Source organism: Protopterus annectens, chromosome 12.part0, assembly GCF_019279795.1.
Source record: "Protopterus annectens isolate FY-2018-M chromosome 12.part0, PAN1.0, whole genome shotgun sequence".
NCBI lineage: Eukaryota > Metazoa > Chordata > Ceratodontiformes > Protopteridae > Protopterus > Protopterus annectens.
In genome coordinates this window covers 365042748-365065272 of record NC_056746.1, presented here as the reverse complement: position 1 = coordinate 365065272, position 22525 = coordinate 365042748, and the positions used below count along the sequence as shown (strand labels likewise).

The 22525-nt window shown below is 38.5% G+C and overlaps 1 protein-coding gene across 5 annotated transcripts in view; it reads right to left on the bottom strand.

Moving 5' to 3' along the window:
• The window catches only part of RHBDF1 (rhomboid 5 homolog 1), a 1247410-nt gene that overhangs the window by 714989 nt on the left and 509896 nt on the right, over positions 1–22525 (bottom strand). Inside the window, exon 1 of one of the 5 annotated variants that reach the window (XM_044089449.1) lies at positions 16955–16998. The exons of the other annotated variants lie outside the window; for them this stretch is intronic. The gene's annotated coding sequence lies outside the window, so the exon portion shown is untranslated. Of the gene's footprint in view, positions 1–16954; positions 16999–22525 lie in introns of those variants that run through there. 5 annotated transcript variants of the gene reach the window in all.

The following is a 22525-nucleotide window of genomic DNA, read 5'->3' as shown; positions in this document are numbered from 1 at the left end:
TGTTAAAATAACACTGTCAGCTGTATACAGGTGCAGCCACAGAACTTTAATCTTTAATCTGATTCTGTTTGTGGATTCTGTTTGTGGATGTTCATGTTGGGGGATTGGCTGGGAGAGCTCAGGTTATGCTTGCATAAATGAAAAATGTACTCTGTTCTGCAACTGCACATTTGAAATAGAATTAACATGCAGGCAGTTTTGGTGAGCAATAGAGATGACTCTGACTTGTTTTAGCACTTTACAGCTCAATGAACAGTTAGTGGATATAGTCTGTTTACTTGTTGCACAGTAACATAGCATACCATGCTACACTTGTTAGGTTGGGGGAGTTGTTTGCCCTTTCATTGCATTTCTTTGTACGTTGTACTTATGCAGTGCATAATACATCACTGACTCTTCCCCACTGTGCTTTACCCTATGCAGTAACATAGCAGTCCATAGGTCATGCATGCAGACAAGTATGAGTGATTTGCATCAAGACCAATCAAAGTATACTTGCACAGAGAGTAGTTACTCCAAATATGTTGTCGCTGCTGGTCAAGGTTAACATACAGGTGTAAAAAAATAAATGGGTTAGGTATAACAGATGAAGCCAGGTTTGAAAATCACAGTATTAATAAGCAACCGTGAACATCACTACAGTTATTTTTATGGCTGCAGATAGGTCAAGGACATCAGAAAGGAAGTGATATACAGGTAGCTGCTGTCGGCTGTCAAAAACATAGGCCCAGACTCAGTGACCCCCTGTACCTCATTTTTGGAAAAATTCTCCACTTTGCTTCATAAGATTTCCCTAGTCCATACTGACTCATTCAACATTTAGACCTTTTCAACACTAATCGATATAAAGTGAAGTTGAATCATATAATTCAATTAAATATTCTACAATTATAAAGAAAACAGTTTAAGCATGCCATGATATCTTGATTTAAAGATGTTGACAAATGTTTAATTTTTTCTTGTCTGCGACATATTCTGAAGGGCTCTTTTCCACAGTCAGGATATTAGAGTTTGAGAGCTAAGGATCAGGAAACTTTAGTTAGGTATGCATTATTTGGAACCACTGCTTTAACAATGATGTGCATCTCTTCAGAGCTGTGCTATACTTGGCATTAACACTAATCTCTTTTTCTAGGGCCAGCCTTTGATCTCTACCACTGAGTGCTTCTGTGGAAAGGGAAAACCATACATTCTCACTGAATAAGGAGACATGCCTTTTGGTTTCCTGATCCACCCTTCCTTGAATGGGCCTCTAGTAGCCTGACTGAATCAAAGCGTTTGTTCAGGACAAGTCTTATGTTTTCAGTTTAAGAAAGCACTGTTACAACATTCCTGTTGGCACTATGCAAATTCTGCATTACTGTTTGTGTTTACTAAGATAAGCCTACCATGGCAGGTGTGCATCTCCCTGCATGTAGAAAAGATTTGGAGTAGATGACCTATCAATGCCCTTGCCGGTGTGTACCTCCCCAAGGTTTCCAGTCTTTCTGTAGCTGTTAACTGGTTCTGAACTTGTATCTTCTAGCTACTTCTACCTTTTCCCCTTTTGCTTTCTGAGCCCTTTATTTAGACAGCTTTAAAAATAAAGACATCTACGCAGATTGGGGGCATGGTAATGTTTGACAACTTTCCTTTTTCTCCTACATCTTATCCTTTCTTATTTGAATTTCCATGTAACTGGCAGCCTGACAAAAACATGCATCCCGCATTTTTGTAGTAGCTGTTCCCCATACAACTGCCTGTATTTATTTGTAAATGAAGGAAGAACACAAATCCACATGGACATTTTGTAGACTCAGCCCAAGAAGCACTGTCTGGTTAAATGAGTTATTCAGACTCATACAGCAGGCAAATGCAAGCTGAGAGAATCATATACTGGACTACAGGAATAAACTTAGTAATATGTCACAGCCTTAATCCTCTCAATAGCTGCCAGACTAGATAATGTTTAATATATTTTACTTTGTACTTTTCATTTTCTGAATCATGCCTGCATCATCTGTTCTGTTTCTCAAACATATCCTCAACAATTGTATACATGTATAGTCTAAGAAGTGCTTTGTCAGTGTGTAAAGCAAAAAACTCTTGGGTAAGTACCCATCTCTGAGTGACTTTTATGTATCATCATTGCACTGTGTACCAAGAATGCTTCTGAATCTGTCCAAATTATCTGCATTGCACTGATGTAATATGCACACTGTGTGCCAAAAAAATATTTCTCTAAATTACTCTTGAATATTAACATTATTTCACTACAATTCATTTATACAGTGTGTATCAAGAACCCTGAGTGAGACTCATACTGATGTAAATGTACACTCTGCATAGGGCTAATGTTCCAAAGTCTACTGATTACTTAACTAGGCTCTCTGACAAGTATTCATCTCATCTATGATCACTTTACACAAGCGAGTGAAAGCTCTTAAATATGAATAACATTTGGATCTTGTACCTGTTGTGGAGAGAAATAAGTGCATGCATGGTGTGGTGGATTCTAGTGCCCGACAGCTGACTGTGACCTTCTTGTTGAGCCTGTTGAGGGGGACATTAGTGTGTCTCACTACTGAGTCACCAGTGACTACTATGTTTGCTTTATTGATATGCCTTATGGGCTGCGTTGCTTTATTGTTATGCCTTATGGGCTGCATTGCTTTGTTATGCTTTAGGTTTGTGAGACACTTGTGTGTTGACTACTGTGTCTGATGTGATTGGTGGTCTATGTGGAATGTTTGTGTGTGTTTTGGGGGTCTCTGTTTAGGAAAGTTTTTGTTGAGGACTCCTGCATAGGTGGGTGTGTGGCTCTCTGATGTAGGTGGTGTGGTGTTTGTACTGACAATCTCCTCTTTGTCAGGAGTACTGACTGTGGTGTGAGAGAGCATGGATTCCAGCTTACTGATGTAGATACATCTCTAGCAAGTAGAAGAATTATGTGCTAGGAGAAGGGGACTGTCCGTGAACATGAGGCAGTTGCTACACTGTCTCAGTATGCCCATGTCAACCAGGCTGGCAGGGGAAACTGATGGGAATTGTCCAGACATAGTGCTCTGAATACTTGATGGACTTGTGAAGAACAGCGTTTGATAAGGGTTTGTCCACAAAAAACATAAATGTAAAATAAATAGCCTGAAGCACAAGTGCTGCAACCGAAACTAAGATGCTTAGAAAAGCAGGTAAATTTAATCAGGCTAACAAGCAGTAATAAGTGCAGAATAAGAGCACCCGAATGGTTAAGAGCACACAGAACAGCATACTAAGGTAATAAGGTAGAAGGCAGTTAAGTAAGAGCAGCTGAATAAAGTATAACTTTTTTTTTTTGTGGAGAGGGAGGGAACAGAGCAGATTAAGACTATAGGGGTTATCCTTCCCAAGTGCTCTCGCTACACAGTCGAAGAGATGGGACTTGTAGGGCTGCTTATACTTATCAAGGGTATCAGAACATGTCAGAGATTTGGGATGCATGGCTAGGCTTAAAAAGGCCCTTGTGGCCGTTAGCCTAGTAAAAACCTATGAACCTACAGAAAAAAAGCATTTTTGCTGGAGGCAAGCATCCCTCTACCCCCTATGTGGGAGACTGCACCCTTACACCCCTGCTACCTACATATTTTAGCTTTAAGATTGTACCATCAAGGGACAGAAGAAATCCTTGGTATGATGGCAATTCATCCTTCCAGGGAAGAGCCAGCTGTCTGCACATTAGTGTTCACACAAATGAACATCAGTCACTAGTGGTTTGAAAACAAGCCTGGCTCCCTTTAGTTATTTTTCTTTGCTAATGAGGTAGGTGGACTGGTTCTGGGATCATCTTCAGCCACAACACAGTTGCAGTTGCACACGTTTACAGACGAACATTATGAATTACAATTCTGAAGCACTATTCAGAACACAGACACCAGCAGTACAGCTTTAAGCAGCAAAGTATTTAACACTGAGTAGTTAACAGCATTGAACACAGAGTTTAACACTTAATGAGGCATCATTACTTTCAGTATAGTTAATATTTTAAACACTACAATAAATAAATAAATAAATAAATAAAAATGAACAGTTCTGATCGATAGAGGTAAAAGTTCTGGCTACAGCGCAGGCAACTTGAGTCTGATTAATTGGCTTAGGTGCATGACAGAGCTGGTAGAGAGGATGGGTATGTCCATTCTGAGGGTCGGTGGCGTTGAAATGGTCAAAAACTGTAGAAAGAGGTGAGCTCATTTCCTGAAAGTATGTGGGCTCCCTACTGAAAAGTCAGCATTTGCAATGCTTAGAGCAGAGAGCTTGGAAAAAAAACATTACTCGTCTCCCTTAAACTTCTTTTTTGCAGGGGAGCAAGCCCCCTACACTCCCCAAAACGTATATATACCAACTTTGCGATTACCATACCTTGAAGAAAAGGGAATATTCCAGTATTCCAGGAAATGGACATCTCTTAATATATGTAAGTCTGTTTCTTTTGGTCCATTCAGTTTCTGTGGTCCCAGCATTTCAAATGGTGTGCGTGTGTGTGTGTGTGTGTGTGTGTGTGTGTGTGTGTGTGTGTAAATGTGCGCAGGTGTGCATGTGTGTGCTGTGCATCATGCTGCTGACAGTGTTAGGCTTCATTGAGCAAGTGTACTCCAATGCACTTGTGTACGGGAGGGCACTGTGGATACTGCTATGATGTGGGTGACACATTCCCCTGCCCAGTGGGAAGGGTTAGATTAATAAGTAAATTTAAGCAAGGATGCAAGCAAACCTCATGGCTGCTTAAATGATATAACAGATCCCACCCCGGCAGCTCTCGTCCTAGTGGATCTGGGCAGATCCCCACTACTACAGAATGAATGGGCTCATGTCCAGTTATGGCCAACAGGCATGCATGTAGACAAAAAGCATATAAAAAGTCTAAAGTAAAGGACTGATACAAGATATAGAAGCAATGAAATTTACGTGTGTACAACACTTATTGTACTACGGGTAAGAGGGATAGTAGAGAACTTTCTTTTCCCCCTTCTTGCCTCCTCTTTTTGTGATTAAGAAAGTTGAAAAGGAAGAGAGTTAAGGTAGGTTTGTATATTAACTTTTACCTGTGAAGCAAGTATATTTTAAGTTTTCTTTTAGCTGTAGCATGTTTTTGTGAAATTGTGTAGAATGAGTGCCTTACTGCATTGGGGGGGGGGGGGGGCTGATCGTTATATTGCAAAAATATGATTTCACTGGTTTGGCAGTATGTATAGGGAGCTTTTTAATTATAGTTTGTTTTTGGGGGGCAGGAACTGTGGTGTATGGTTTTAAACGTTAATACAGGTGGTAGCTGTATGGATCTATTTTGAAGAAGAATGCAGTGATATTAAAAGCTGAGGTGAGAGATGAATGAATCCGCATATACAATTTTGCATAGTCTGCAAATGCTAGGGGTTGGACAATGACTACAGAAAGAATATTGGGAGTTCATAATCAATACTAGGTGTTAGCTTTTAACTGAATATTGACTTAGAGATAATTTTTTGTGCAGTGTTTGAATGTTAGGGTGGTGTTAAGAAGTAGGCCAAGGTGTTTGTACTGTTGTTACTAGTTCTATGGACTAGGTATTGGGAATATGCAAGCAAAGGAGTTTGTTTTTGGGGAGACTTTTTGAAGTTCCAAAGAGCACAGCATCCATTTTAGTTACATTAGTTGTAAGAACGATATTATTTAGCCATTATAACACAGTACTACAATCATGTGTAATTGATTCTTAGTTTGTAGTGGAGAATGCCTCTCTGCAAAGAATTACATTATCAACCTAGAAGGTAATGCCGGTAGAGGGAATTTACAGTACCGATGCCACTGATTAGTATTGAAATTGAATTGAATCTACTACTGATTCCCGAGGGACACCTGCAGTAAAGGTACCTTCTACAAATACAGCTCTGCCAGCTTGTACAGTGAAGGTACTCCTAGTGAGGTAGCTTCTGAGCCAGTTTACTGTTTTATGAACATGACCAAAGCCCAAATGTGGTAGCTTTCTCAATAGGACTTGGTGATTAACAGTTTCATGTATGTGGCTTAAGTCAATAAAAATAGCACCAGTTAACTAGCCTTTTTCCATTACTGAGTAAATCTTGTCTATAACATTGAGAGCATTTTAAGCATTCTGGAAACCATGCTGGGAGTCACGTAGGAGCCCATACTTACTTATTTACATGTTCAAATAGTTGCTGGTACACTACTTTTATTGGGTACTTTGGTGAAGAGACATAGCAGAGAGATTGAATGGTAAACATGTTCTGATGATGGAGTGGGTGTTTTAGGGATTGAAACAATCAGGGAGTTCTTAAATAAGATCAGAGTGGAATGATTCCTTTGGTGAAGGACAGGTTAAAGATATGTGTGAGAGGTTTAGAAAAAAGACTAAAGTCTAGGTGAATACTCATACAGTTTGGACTTGCCTTAGTGACTAGCTTTTTCTAGAAGATTCTGTACAGATCTGGATGAGACTTTTGAGAATAAAATGTTGGTGTGCAAGGTGCATGTGCAGGTACCATGGCTGTGCCTACAAATGGTCTATTGTGTTCAGTGTACTACGCCGGTAAACAAACTAAATACAGATCCTATATAAAGGTGCTATCTAAGGATGTTGTTAAGGTTAACGGTGAAGGAAATGAGGGTGGAAAGCTAGATACTGGTGGAGAGGGTTAGTTAATGAAGGCCAAATGCAGGTTAACCATGGCTAAGTTAGTGGGAATAGACTATAAGCTACTATTATGAAGTGTGAGTGTAGGATGAGAAGGCATATGATGGAAGGAGGGAGGTGGGAGAAGGATTGGTCACGTTAATAGGGAAGGGAAGGACCAGTGTAGATATTAAGGCTTTATCATTATTTTAGTGTTTTGGCATCCACTGCAGTAGTCATTTGCTTAGTTTTACTGTTTTCAAAGCACATTATATCTTTTACTTATATGCCTTAGTGTTATCTACAAATTGGTACACAGCAGGCCTGTGTAACTGTCACAGCAAGGATAGCTTTGATGTATAGTATACATTCAAATGAGGACCTGAGATGGTATACATTACAGTTTGCAATCAGCATAGCTAGCAAAATCATAGCACAAGCTCCAAACATGAGTGAGCTGTAACCCAGCGAAAAGCTGCTATTAGCAGTCAAGGAGAGGCAAGAATATGGTGTCTGATCAAGCAAACATCATCAGGCTGCCACAGGAAACTGCAGGTGTAAGAGAAAATGCAACTGTACATCAGACAGGACATACGTGCATACAGAAGAAACTCCATTGTGTGCCATTACTGACAAAAGTAAGTTGAGCACTATGCTACAGTCAAAGTGACCCTGCCATATTGCAGTCACACAGCCTCTGACAGAAGATGAACTAAAGATGTTCAGAAAGCAAACAGTGGGTGTGTTTGAGGGGGGAAAACAGAAAAACAACTTTGAGGCATGGCAAAAACACTAAAGCATATCTCTCAACTGTTCAGATTTTCACAGAATGTCCAGATTTTTGCCTCATATTTTTGGTCTATTTCTCATAAATTGTGGTTTTCTGGCAAATTATTAGCAAATCATTGAAAACTGAAGTCAGAAAATAACAACAGACATTTAAGTTTCAGACTTCATACCCTTCAGAAAATTAATGCTAATATAAACCCCGTTATTATATCAATTTTCTACATTAGTAAAAGCAATATTTAAAACCTGTCCCTATTTTTGGGCCTTTGCCCCCCCCCCCCCATTATTTACAGCTTTGTCCAGATTTCCTGCTCTAAGAAGTTGAGAGGTATGCACTAAAGACATATAATTTAGCCTGGTACTTATGAATATGCAATGAGGTACTGCCATGCACATATATTGATAGTCATGTTCCTTATTAGTCTGCACCAGTCTAGACAGACTTAACTATACGCAGTGTGAAACAAAGAAGAAAGCACAGTGCATTGTCATATTTGGCCACAGTCCAATGGATGCTCTGACGTCATCTGGCTAAAGGCCACCACACAGTAAGTGCAGACCCCAGTGAATGTTTACCTGGTCACTATGTGGACACCTAGGAGAGGCTGGCACAATTTCCCATGGAATTGCAAACTATGACATTCTGTGCACATGCAGTTGGTGAAGGATTTGCATTCCTTGCTGTGAATCTAAATCCATATCATGTTGTGAAAGCCTAATACCATTTTCCTTTGTTTTACCTCTGTGTTACATCTGGTATGTAGCATAACGGTGGCTAAGCAGGCAGCATCTAAAGATGGTTTCTTTAAGGGGGCCTTGATATTGTAAACCTTAGCTTTGATGTTTCTAAAATACCAACAACCCTATGAAATGCAGGGCACAAAGCCTGCTATAATGCGTGCACCTGAAGTCACCTTATAGCTCCCAGAATTCTAGTTTAGCTGTTCCTCTCCTAAAATGTCAGTGTGTGTGTGTGTGTGTGTGTGTGTGTGTGTGTGTGTGTGTGTGTGTGTGTGTGTGTGTGTGTGTGTGTGTGTGTACGCGTGTGTTTGCATGTGTGTATTTTGCTCTATGTTGTAAAGTGGCACACTTGCTCCATTGCTGTGTGCCTTTCAAATGTCAGTTGCAAGCACTCAGTGCTCAAAAGGGACTGACTGTGAGCTCATAATGTTTGTTATACTGCAGACTGCCCAAAGCTTTGCACAGGTGTGAACCACATTTGAGTTTAGCCAAAAGGCCAATAAGCCATTTTTTAGACATATAATTCTGTTCATGAACAGTGCACACTATGGTTACATCACAGTTGCAGGAAGCATAGTCCCAATTCAATGCCTGCAGTGGAAGTAGAGTTCTGACCTTCTCCCACCCCATCCCTGTTCTGGTGACTTGATGGAGAGTGGTGCAATGGACTATCATCACAGAGTTATGCTTCTCTGAAGTGCAACTTGACAAATTTTGATAGAATTGGTATCACAGATGAAATTTGCATGTTTACTGTACACATGGCAGGCTAAGTCTGTGAATCTACCGGGTGTTTCTGAAACACTCTTGTGTATCATTGCATCTATCTTACTCATTTAGAAAGTGTAACAACAACTCTGCCCTAGAAACAGTTATGCATCAAGAGTTGTTGTTGTTGTGTCTTTCGGCTTTTCCCGCTTAGGGGTCGCCACAGCGGAACTCTGGTCCGCTAATGATTGGCAGTAGATTTTTACGTGCCAAGTTGCCAGCCCTGACACACAACCTTCAACAAAGGTACGCCCATTCCCGCATGTCTCCACACAGAAGACACTCTAGCTGAGAATTGAACAGGACGTCTTACTGTGAGGCGACAATGCTACCGCAGCACCACCACCACTTACACGCTATGTATCAAAAATAAAGCTGTGTCTGAATTGCTGTAGCAGAACTGTATCTAGCAGGCAGCTCAGACGATTAAAGCAAGCTTTTTGCTGTAGTTCAGGGTTTGATTCTCTCATCCTCCACTGCCAACACTGAACAAGTCACTTACCTAGACAGTACTCCCTGGCTGAGCATGTGAAAAGACCATGTAAATCAGTGCTCTGCTACAGTTAAAAAAACAAACAAACAAAAAAAAAAAAACAAGCAACATTACCTTGCTGTGACTTACTACATACCAAACTTAAGTCCTTTCTGAATACCACTCAGGCTGTGTACCATATTTACACAGTGATTATCAGCTTTGTAAATTTAAAAAAAAAAACACATATGCAAACACTTTTACCAAGGCTGACATCCCTTCTCTTCAATTCTTGATTATTAAAAAAAGAAACTTCTTGAGTATCTTCTTGGAGTCACATTAGTAATTTGTGAAATACTCCAAAAGTTAACATCCTTGTTTTAAATGGCTTTTGATGCATTGCTCTCTTTGGTAATGACTAGAGAAACTCAGTATGTATCCTTTTGGACTGACCTGAACATTATTTATACAGACTGATACATCATGTTATACATTTGATGGAGGTATGCTTGGTTCTATGAAGCTGAGTACACAAATGTCACATTCTCAGCCACAGATAAACACTAAGAATTACTGTTTTTGGTTTAGAATGGCTTTACTGAGTAATGACTCATTCATGCTTTACACAATGTTAAAGGAAAGACATTCCTTAGAATACAGAATGTAACTGTAATTGCAAAACAAACATTTGGATTACAGTACATACATGTCATGTTCTCAGCCACAGAGAAACACTAAGAGTTACTGTTTTGGGTTTAGGATGCTGTCTCACCTCAACTTTTAGAGTCAGTCTTTCAGGTTACAGTTAGGAACCACACTGCACCACAATGACTTCATAAGCATCACAAAAATTATCACAAACCATGCCCAGCTCAATTGTGTAGAGTCAGTGACAACAATGAATGATATCTGGTATTATTCTTTGTCACCAGCAAACATACAAATAAAGTGTGTGTGCGTGTGTTTATTGTACCAAGTTTTTATTGATTTCTAGCATATATGACAATGTTAAAACATTTCATAAATGTGTTCTATCCTTTTCATGAACAGATTTTTAAAGACACAGTTCATTCCTACTTAACTGTACATAATTTTCTTTGTCTTTGGTCACTTAATAACTACATTAAGTGTAGCAATTCTCAGTATGTTTGGCAGGTTGATTGGTTTTACGTCTAGCTTTTGCTTACCAGAACTATCCCAGGTAACCCATGCTGGGCAACTAGACACTGACCAGCCAGGGCTGCTTGGCTTTATGGCAGGCACACACTGGTCAATAGGGACACATACACCCCTCCCACAGTTAACATGGGTCCCTGGTGTAGGTGGGAGTGGGCCAGGTCCTCAACCCACTTATCACCGGTAACTACCCATGCCTATTTCTGGTGACATTAGTCAACATGACCAAATCACCTGGAGCCATATTTTTACACTGTAGAGTGGCTATCCCTGTTATGATGCACAGACTGTGATACTGCGCACCATAGTTGATGCCCAAAAGCGTCAGTCTGTACAACTCTTCCCCCTATAGGGCACCATGTAGAGTCTATGCTGCTGCCCACAGCTCCTTTCATTGGTGAGTTTAAGATGGAAACACATGTTTTTTTGGAGGTGGAAGGAACCCCAAAGAGACACAGGGAGAACATGCAAACTCCTAACAGGTACTGGTCAGAGGTCAGGATTGAAACATGTACCTTGTGAATGGGAAGCAAAGACCTTAACCATTATGCCAACTGGGCTCTCTAAATGGATATGCAGAGTAGTAGAATGTAAGATGGGAGATGAGGAGTTCGGATTCAGATCAGGATGCAGCACAACTGACCCAATGTTTGCAGTAAGACAGACAGTTGAGAAGAAGCTAGAGATGAGGAAAGAGTCCAACTGGGCATTCCTAGACTTGGAGAAAGCATATGACAAGGTCCCAAGAATGCTGATCTGGGCAGTACTGCGGTGGTTCAAAGTCCCAGAAATATTGGTTCAATGAGTCATTGAGTCACTAAGTATGAGCAATGTTCGGCCTCAAAAGAGGGGTTCCCAGTGGGAGTGGGTATACATCAGGGTTAAGCTCTGAGCCCACTGCTGCTCATACTGGTGATGGACTACATTAGCTGTATGCAGACGATGTGGCATTACAGGCAGACCCTGTGCAAGAACTTCAGCTAAGGATAGGGAAATAAAATTCAAAACTGATGGCACATGGGATGAAACTAAGCACAGATAAGACAGTGGTAATGGCAGCAGGGTCTATATCATATATTCGAAATTCCAAAATATTGAACACCATAAGTTTGAACTTGGAATTTCGAAATATGATAACATCGAACACTCAGAATAGCGAAATTTTTCCCAGGGAAAAAATTCGCTGTTCCGAAAAACATACACACAACACAAGCACACCAAAATAAATAAACCACACACATACACTTAGCAAAACCCTACTTCTAACCCTATATTAAACCATACATACATTCCTATCTATCCACTAACCTTAACCCACACCCTAACCCTAAGGTCTCTAACTATCGCACACATACTCTACGAAACCATACACAAACAAACTAATACACACACATACAGTTAACAAAACCCAACACTACACTACACCATACATACATTCCTACCTATCCACTTACCTTAACCCGCACCCTATCCCTAAGGTCTGTAACTATCACACCACAGTGGAGGAAATAGCAAAGCCATGGAACGGCCCACCGAATCTTGACCTTGGTAAGAATTTGATGTTCCGGGGCTTGCTATTTTCTTCCTTTGATGTAGCGGGTTCGATATTATAACATTCGAAGTTTTACAACTTCGATGTTATAATATAGACCCTGGCAGCAAATTGGGGAAATCAGAAGACGCTGAGAACTGAGACAGAAGGGAAGATAGTTCAAGTAAACAGCTTCAAGTATCTGGAAGGGGGGTTGAGGAGGAAGAAAGCCTGAATGAAGAACTCAAAGCTAGAGGGGCTGCAGCCAACTGGCATAGAGTCTCAGGTGTAGTATATGACAGAAGAACGCCAAAGAACTGAAAATTAAGGTGTACAAGACAGTGGTGCGACCAGTACTCCTGTATGGTACAGAAACCTGGGCAGTAAAGGCAGAGCAGTAGAAGAGGCTAGAGGTGATGGAAATTAAGTGCCTGAGAAGGGTGGTAGGATGCACACAGTGGGAGAGAAGAAGTAGAAATGAGGACATAACAGCAGAAGCCAGAGTAGCTCCAACTGCAGAAAAGATCAAAGAGAACAGATTATGGTGGTTCGGACACATGCATAAAAGCAGGAGAAAATATGGTGAAGAAGATTTGGGACAGACAAGAAGGAGGTAAGAGGAAACGAGTATGTCCAGCAAAGAGGTGTATGGATCATGTGAAAGAAGATCTGTGACAGTTAGGCATGAGTGTTGAAGAAGCCAGGAGTGTGGCTTTGAATCGAGAGAGATGGGAACAGTTAACACAATAACTTGACCCTGTGTAGAAAATGAGAAAAAAAAGTGGGCTGCTGCTGCTGCTGACTTAATACTGAAGGGAAATTCAATAGAGAATGTGAGCTTCTTGGGAAGGAGAGACAAGTGGAGATATTGTGGACAACAGACTAGTAAATATGATATCCTTACTTGAAAAGTTGGTTGGTGGTAAATCATCTTAAACAAAGGCTAACTTGGTTGCTAAAGGCTTGATAATTAGTATGTATTTATAAATGGCAAGTATTTCAAGTCAGCAGTATCCATTGTTTTGACTGCATCAGGCATGGTAAGGTAAAGACTTCAATAGCTGGGGCTTACACAGACTTCACCAATGCTTTTACAGAAAGCTGGTAGGAAAGTAAAAGACAGCAACACAAAATATTATGAGAGGTGGAGAACTGACTTTAGAATGCAGTAGACAGAGGTGTAGAACTATCAGAAATGACAGTGTTTAGTACACAGCCTCAGGGTCCCATCCTCTTGTCTGTATTCTTTCTAGCTTCATTTCAGCTGCCTCATGTCAGTTTGATAATAGGGCCAGTCTGACTGTGGTAGATGTTGGAAGGATGAACCTTCAGGAGGACACAAATGAAAGACTTTCTATTTAAGAGTTGCAGCAGTTGTGGCTTAATGTCATACACTGTAAATTTAAAGCCAGTAAACATAAACTTGAGATCATCTCTTAGTGTAAGAAAGGGTACCTACTTTAGTTCAGACATTTGTTTAACTATGATGTTACCTATAGGGCCATTACGTTTCAAGGCCTAGCCCTTTACTCTTTGAATGTCTTCTTTGAAAAGCAGGGCCTTTAATCAAATCAATCTATTTGAACAGTTCTTGTGGGGGAATCTTCTACTTTAAGTTGCCCAATAAAGCCAAACCTCACAAGCTGTAGACATGCGTGTTTCGGCCTTCTTTTGGCATTTGTTCATTAATAGATGCTACCTGATGATGCCAAAAGAAGACTGAAACACGCATGTCCACAGCTAGTGGGGTTTGGCTTTATTGGCCTAAATTTGTTCATTAATAGCCTTAAAAAGAAATAAGACATGGACATTCAGAATTGCCATATAGCTGAAACACCTGATGTCCTTAAAGGGTGATTTGCATATATCCCATGTTGCCTCTAATGCAAGAGGTTTAAGAAATCACACAGTGGAAAGTCTAGCCTTGCTAGATTTTTCTTTTGTTTTTTACTAAGGAGTAGACTCCTGTAATGCATGCTTTCAAAATACAGCCAGAGCAGACATCTGTACTATAACCATCTAGTTTCCAACTCATAGCTCTGCTCTGTCAAGCAATACTGCCAGGATCTCCAGTCCTAAAGCAGGACAGTTTTTGAACAGGAGCCATCCATGGTATTCTGTCAGAATTTTTTCCCAAGCTTTAGGTAATACTACTTGGGATCCCCCCCAAAAAAATATAAACCCATTTTACATGGCTCCCCAAAGTAAACATTACAGACAGCATTTCATATATGTGGTTTGACACAATAATCATTAATCTTCAAAAGGGCCATATGCAGAAGATGATGCTTCTTTATTCTGTGGCCAAGCACCACTACCATTTACATACGTGTACATGTTTTATGTAGCTTCTGTCTCCATTAGTTCCTGGTATTAAGGGAATGTTTGATTCTTAACAATTAACATACTTGTTTCCTATCCAATAGAGCAAAAACGTGGAATGTCAAGAGCACACATGTCCTTTATCCATGCTTTGGTTATGCTAGCAGAGGTTAAAATGGGCAGAATGCCTTCTGTGAGCTTGGACCTTCTTTAGAAATTTGAAAAGCCAGAAGGGAGTGCAGGGAAAGGATTTCCTAAATGTATATCCACTGCAGAGGGACCACCTAAAGATTAACTGATATGGTGAGTAGTCAGTAATCTGTAGTACAATAATTCTACTCAAGATTTACTGATCCACAATATAAATGAAAGGCCAGTGAATATGATATACACTAAATAGACAAAAGCAGACAACGGTATGTTTTATCTAACAGGTATTTATAAAAACGATACTGTAATTCAGTGCTCTGGATACTGCTTAGTGAAATCCTGTACTGCTGAACTGTGTTTTCAATAACAGCATGCAAACAAAGAAATTGATAGTAGAATAATGCTAGCAGAAACACATATGTTAGAAATTAAATAATCTCCTACCCATACCTCTCAATCCACAGATATTGAAAATAGGAACCCAGGCCCTTGCAAAGTAGGAACATTCAGGCAAAAATATGGATATCTAATTATCATCAAATTTAAATACTAAGTTGCACATAACTATTCTGTATTCCAGTAGGACTGTGGGAATTTTTTTTTCAGAAAGATGTTTAAAAAGCAGATTGACAAAATGATGGAAAAATATAAGTACATTACCAAGGAGAAAGCGTAAAACCTGTAGCCTTTAATGAACTTTATTGGAAAATTCTATCACACAAGGGCATTTACTATTGCTTCAGAAAAAAAGATGATGTATGACATGAGTCCTCTTGTTGCCGTTAGAATGTTGGTCATGTAGTATAGTTTTCTGTGTACATGATAGCTTACAAAATCACATGTAATGAGAGAGATTCAGAAAATTGTATGAAGGGATAAATCAATCCTGAAAATAGGGACATACCTCCAAAAATAAGGGTTTTCTATGCAGGGGTTGAAAATAGGAACATTCCACCAAAACAGAGACAGTTGAGAGGTCTGTTTCTACCCTTGCCAACCAGCTCCTGAATTGCTAGTAGAGCAACAAAAGAACTAATTATACATCGACTACTCGGTTAAAGGAACTAAACCTTCATTGGCAGATAAATAAAACGTGTTGGCATAATAGATTCATATTTCAACGTATCCCTCACCTCTGGATCAAACTTCCACAACATGTCAAGCTGCATAGCGCCCTTCAAATCCCACCTTCAAGGTAAACCTAGATAACTGGATGGGCAGCCTCAGATTTTCTCCTATCTTCCCTCCTTGAGGATAGTGGAAGATTTTGAATAGGGATTTTTGGCTAGGCTTGAAATGGTCTGCAGACCAATTGCTTAGTACTTCCCTATGAACCTGTCAGCCATTGTAATTCATTTAGCATATATTTTATGTCTTTCAAAAAGTTATATTATCACTAGTTTATGATCTTGAACTTTTGAGTATTTTCCGATTTGTACTTTTACCCAACCATTGCAGGAATTCATTAGTCTAAGAGATATGAAGCATTACTTACTGAATTAAACAAGGAATCACTTGGTAGCAAGGTATTTTTGGCCTATGAGGCCTACATATAAATATACACATATATACATGCATGTATGGTGTGTGTGTGTGTGTGTGTGTGCGCGCGCATATGTATTTATATATAAACAGATATAGTAAAAGATATATAAAATGTTATAATCTTAGTCATGACAGCTGCTCTAGAAAATATTCACATTACTACTGAATGGACCTCTTTACAGAGAATTACTGCTTCAGTGTTTTTTATTAGCATGCCAAAATACTTAAAAGCCTATATGTTGTTATAAAAATATTTTTGTGACAGGGCAAAGATATAGCTGTTACTTCTTCATCTAATCATTATCTGATTTTTAAATATGTTGTATATAGTAATGCCAACATTTTGTTAAAAATTAGGATGCAGAGTCTAAAAGTTATAGATTCTCACTGGATCAGATGCATCATGGGTAGACAGTAACTTTGAGCAGAGTGCCAAAATTCATGAGTTCTACCAGGCAGACAAACTCCAAAGGGGAGCAATATGCATATACCCTTTTAATATAGTAACTCAGGTTAATAATTAAAATCAATATATCTGCAATCAAGTTCAGGATTCAAATGCAGATGAAAGAAACTCTATCTGGATAAGTGAATAAAAGTCACAAAATTAGGTTCATGAATTTTACAATGCTGCTTACTTTGTGATCTTACTTCCTGGTCTGCCAGTATAGCTGGTGAGTAGCTTGCACTAGTACCCGTCAGCAACTATAGAAGTATAATATCAATTAATGTAGAAACCCCTTGTGTGAAATCATTAAAAACATGGCCATGTTTAGCAATGCTCTGAAATGACCAGAAATATACTGAAAACAGTTAAATGCATTATAGCACTTACCTTAGTTTTGTAAGGTCCTGAGCACTGAAAACAGGGCATTTGTCCTAAGAAAATAGCAGTATCGAGTCTGATAGATAAAGAAGGAGGGGATTGTTAGGATCCAATGACAATGGAGCTCCCTTTTTATTACAGAAAACAGGAAATGCTTTTTTATAGTGTGTATTTTGGGTGGACCAACTAGAATGAGGAACTCCAACACTACTGGTCAGCACTGCAGCTCAGTGGTTAAGGTTTCTGCTTTACAGCTTGATGCTCCACAGTTTAATCCTAACATCTTTTAACTGTTTATATGGAGATCACATGTTCTCCCTATATCTTCACAGGCTTTTTTAAAATAATCAAGTTTCTTTCTTCTCCCCAAAATCATTCATGTTGGCTAGTTGCTACAAATATACATAGAGGTAGGTGGGTGTACCACTAATAAGTGAAAACAGCCAAAGTCAACTGCAAGAACAGTGATCACATATGGTCGAAAACACAGAAGTTGACATGTCAGTACTTATGCTCCAAGAAATAGCTTTGGCACATGCACCTGTTTTTTTCCTTTTTCGGCTTTTTCCGGTTGGGGGTCGCCACAGCAGAACTCTGCTCCGCTCATGATTGGCAGTGGATCTTTACAGTGCAGAGTTGCCAGCCCGACACCCAACCTTCAACGAAGGCATGCCCATTCACACTCGCACCAACCTGCATGTCTTTAACGTCACTCAACCGTGTGGAGGACATGCAGACTCCACACAGAAGGCGCTCCAGCTGAGAATCGAACAGGAGAACCTCTTGCTGTGAGGCGATAATGCTAACCGCTGCACCACCTCAGCTTATCACATGCACCCGTTTATTGTTTAAAAATAAAATAAAACATTGTTTTTTGCATTGGACAAACACCCCCTGCTAATTATATATACTAACTCTGAGATCAGATTGCATACCTATCGATCAGCTAACTACTCAACCATATGTAATCAACTAGGCTGTCGTCTTAACACTCATTCGACCCAGCCACTAGCACCCATATAAGTATGAACATATATATATATAAGTATACAGATATATATATATATATATATATATATATATATATATATATATATATATGTATATATATATATATATATATATATATATATATGTATATATAAATATATATATATGTATATATAAATATATATATATATATATATATATATATAAAATGTATATACATATATATATGGTACTTATGTATTATTGCAACCACAGAATTCGCGGCATTCTTGGCAGGAAGTTAGTTTGGTCATAATGGAATGTTGCTGAGAATGCCGCGAATTCTGTCAAATTTAAAAGTTAATCGCATTAAGTACAAAATTAATAGGAAGGTAACAAGTAAAAATAAAGTAAAATAAACATAACTTGTATTTCTATGCATATATTAAGTGTTGTACCCACCCATGAAACCCTGACAATTCTACCAGTACAAACAAGATCAGTGAAATAAGAAATGATTTCAATCAATTCTAACAGCGATAGCTGTTAAATTTCCACCACAAACAGATAGCCAAGCAATAACTTACTTACTATTGTAACACTGTCATTATATATATATATATATATATATATATATATATATATATATATATATATATATATAATAGTTTCATTAGAACTATTTACATAAATTAAAAGTGTTGTAACTTCTTTTTTATACATAATATTCCTATTAGAAAAGGTGTGCCTTAACTTATGAAAAGCAGATTTCTAGTGAGAGTGTGTAATACACTGTGGTCGCATTACAGTCATTTAACTACCTTTATTTTTTTTTAAATTGCAATGTATTTCGCTTTGCATGTGTTTACTTCATGTGACTTGAAACATATGACAGCTGCTGCCTACTTTTGTTTTAAAACTGCAGACAACAACTAATTTCTGCCATGTATATCTCCAGTTGTTATATATCTCACATTCTGGTACGCGAACTGCTTGTAGATGAGCCGTTTCTGTTGTTCACAGTGTAGTTGCGATAATACGTATGAATGCACTGACAGCATTCTCGGCAGCACGATGTTTCAGTTAAGAATGGAATGTTGCCGAGAATGCTGTCAGTGCAGAACAGCTGTGGTTGCGATAATACTAAGTACTATATATATATATATATATATATATATATATTCACACACACACCTATATATATATATATATATATATATATATATATATATATATATATATATATATATATATATATATATATATATATATATATGTATATACACTGTATATATGTATGTATGCACATATATATTTGCTTTTACATTTGTCCTTGGGACCCAAGCCATAGTTGAAAGGGTATGTGTAGGATTAGTTCACTTAAGGAGTTGCAAACAAGTAAATACATAAAAATAAAATTTTGCATACCTGAAGGACTGATGGCTAAGTAGTGCAGTGAGAGACTAATGAAGGAATTATTTTCACGTAGCTGTGCTTCAGAAATTGCAATTAAATAAAAACAAAAGTGGAAATAGTGGAGGGATTACAAACTTGCAGCAGGACAACAGTACAGAAGGATGGGGAAAGATAATTTGAATGCAGTGTTGTTGAGGAGAGATCAGTCACTGAACAGAGAAAAGTGAAACTGAGGCAGAGCTATGACTTTAATTTACTAAGGCCAGCTAGAAGAATGATGTGTAGACAGGAACAGAGAAGAATAGCTCAGCTAGCCATACCGTGCACTGACATAAGGCAAGCAGCTGCAATTAGCTGTAACCCATAGGTCTGGATTTGGTATTCACAACTTCTGATAATATCCTTTATTAACTCTGAGCAAACTAATTAATCATAATGGAACTTCTTGCTCTTCCAATGAAAACAAGCACCTATACCTAATGGGTCTTACACGGCTATTAAAACTAAGGAACATCTTGTTGTTTGCAGTATAAGAATGGAAGTGGTATGTATACCAAACTGGGCAAGAAAACTTGGGGTGATTATCCCCCACTTAGCCATGGCAACTGAAAATTGGGAATTAGGTACCCTAACTTTGGAAAATACATCCTGAATAGTGCTGGGGAAATGGTCATGGTGTAGAAAGAACTCCTTTTCTTAAAATGGTTTCAGATTTATAATTTATAATTTACCCTATTTACCAAGATAAGAACTTAACTGAAACAGTGCAATGGATTATTAATCCCTTTAGGACACTTGGGAGTATGACAAATTACGGAAAAAAATACTTCAAGTAATGCAAGTATTACTACAGAAAACTTCAGTATATAATTATGGATATGTGCTTTCACTTTTGAGTAGTAGTAGTTGTCATTTAACTCCCTGTGCTAATCTGCAAGTTGATTAAGTTTTAAAAATCTGCAGCTTGGTAGTGACTAATATGAGTGAGGAGAATGAAGTTAACACCTTTGTATATTATGCAAAAATACAAAGGTATAATGACAATCCTGCAATCATCTGACAGAATAACAGGATAACTCTAAGAGGGACATGAATAAATACAGTTTTCTGAAATATGTAAGATGATACTTTAATTATGCTACCAGGAAGTAACCTGGAATTGAGAAGTGGAACTGTTTTATTCTTGAAGTCTGGCAGACTAAATATACAGCTTCACTTTATTAGTAATATAACAGTTTGGGTAAATCCCTTCTTATTTGTTAAAAGCTACATTCACTTCACCTCAGCTCAGTTCTTAGTCTTGCCACACACTCTGAAGAGCACCTTTCCACTTTATTTTTGTCTGCCATCCCACTCTGTCTACATTATGATATTCCTTATAATTTCCAACAGAAAGCTATCATGGCTTAAAAACATTTTCCTAGCTACATCTACAAAGTAATGACGTCATAAATAAGTTTACTTTTGTTTTCCATCTCTGTTTTCATATAAAGTTACTATTCTGCCATACTCATCCCCTGTCAACAATAAAAAAATTAACCTCCCTAATGCTCACTTTCCTTTTGTCCTGACCTTCTTCTAGGAGATAATATAGAATTAATTAAGATCCCTGCAGTTCACTGTCTAAAGATCCTAATAGGACTAAAATTAGTGTGCCTATGTCTCTGTTGCCTCTAGAAATAACGTTACTACTAATTTCCTAAACATTTGAGGTGTGCTAAGTGATGTGTGACACTAAAGCATGAATGACATTTAATACTGCTAATGTTATGTCCATTTATAAATCATGGCTAAAGTCAGAATCCTGTGCACCTACATACATAACAAGCAGCTTTCACATATTTAGAGGTCACAGGCAGAATGGTGAAGGTGGTAAGTGGTTGGAAGCCAGTTTAAGGGCTGAACATGCATGATAAATTTAAATAAATTAATATATAGATGGACATGAATAAATACAGTTTTCTGAAATATGTAAGATGATACTTTAATTATGCTACCAGGAAGTAAGTAATCTAAGATAAATAAAGTAAGTAATTTCTATGTTAAATTGTTAATCGCTATGTAATCCAATTTAACTACTGTCTGTTTATTTTACTGTGGAGCTTTTCTCCCCGGGCCTCCGCTGAAAATGGACCCACGTCCAGTCGGACACTCCCGGTCAACAAATTTAAATAAATAAAAACCCACAGTGGAAAACTGTTGATGTTAACAAAATTCTACCCATTCCATAAGAACTCTGTTTTCTAATCCTAGGATCCTAAGCATTCGGCATTGGTGGGAATGAAATTATCTTGCAGCTCAAACTTTCCTAGGCTATCGCAACCTGATTCTATTTATTTCTCATCAATATCACATTTAAGAGTCTGGCAATTATGTTGTCCTAGACAGGGAGATTACAAATAGACATAAAATGCTATGAAGCTGCAGTCAATTCACCTTTAATATGCAGCCAGTGCCCTTTACTGAATTTGCTAGCAAAGACAGAATGCACTATACCCCGCCAAAAAAATCTCAGGACCCAGTACCATTTGCAGCCTGAACTCAACAGACTAAAGTTACTAGAACAGAACCAATGTCTTACTTTATATTACATTACTGGAGGTGTGTTGCATTTAGCCACTAAGCAGCGTGTGGAAATTCCTACTCAAGTGGTACATGATGTGGTTGTGATGTTAGTAGACCTAAGTATGACCATGTCATTGGTGCATGGAGTGGTACTGGGCTGTGAGAGGCCACAAGTAAAGGAAACGGTAAAAAGAATGAAAAGTAAGAGATCAGGGACTGGTCCACGGGATATGCCAGCTGTTAGAAGAAGTGAAGAGATGGCTGGATTGACACATATTACACATATTACTGTGGTTGCACTACATGCAGTTGATTTCTACCTACTCAGGAATTGGTTCCCAATCCTGTTTCTCAAAGGTTTCCTTTCCGCAGTGATGTTGGGTACCTGCACTGTAAGTGTGCAGTCACCATATTTACCTTTGCAGGATATTTCTTTTTTTCTCATAGTTGTGTGACTATTGCGTTAGTACAGTTAAATAAGTAATGGCTGATGGAGGCAGTATTCCGCAGATGAAGATGTGGAGCTTGTCCATATCAACACTTACCTTATGTGCATTTTGGCTGTTTCAGGATTCATTTTTTGATTCTTTAGAATCATCAAGTTTGGGTTTGGGATTCTGGCATTTCAGA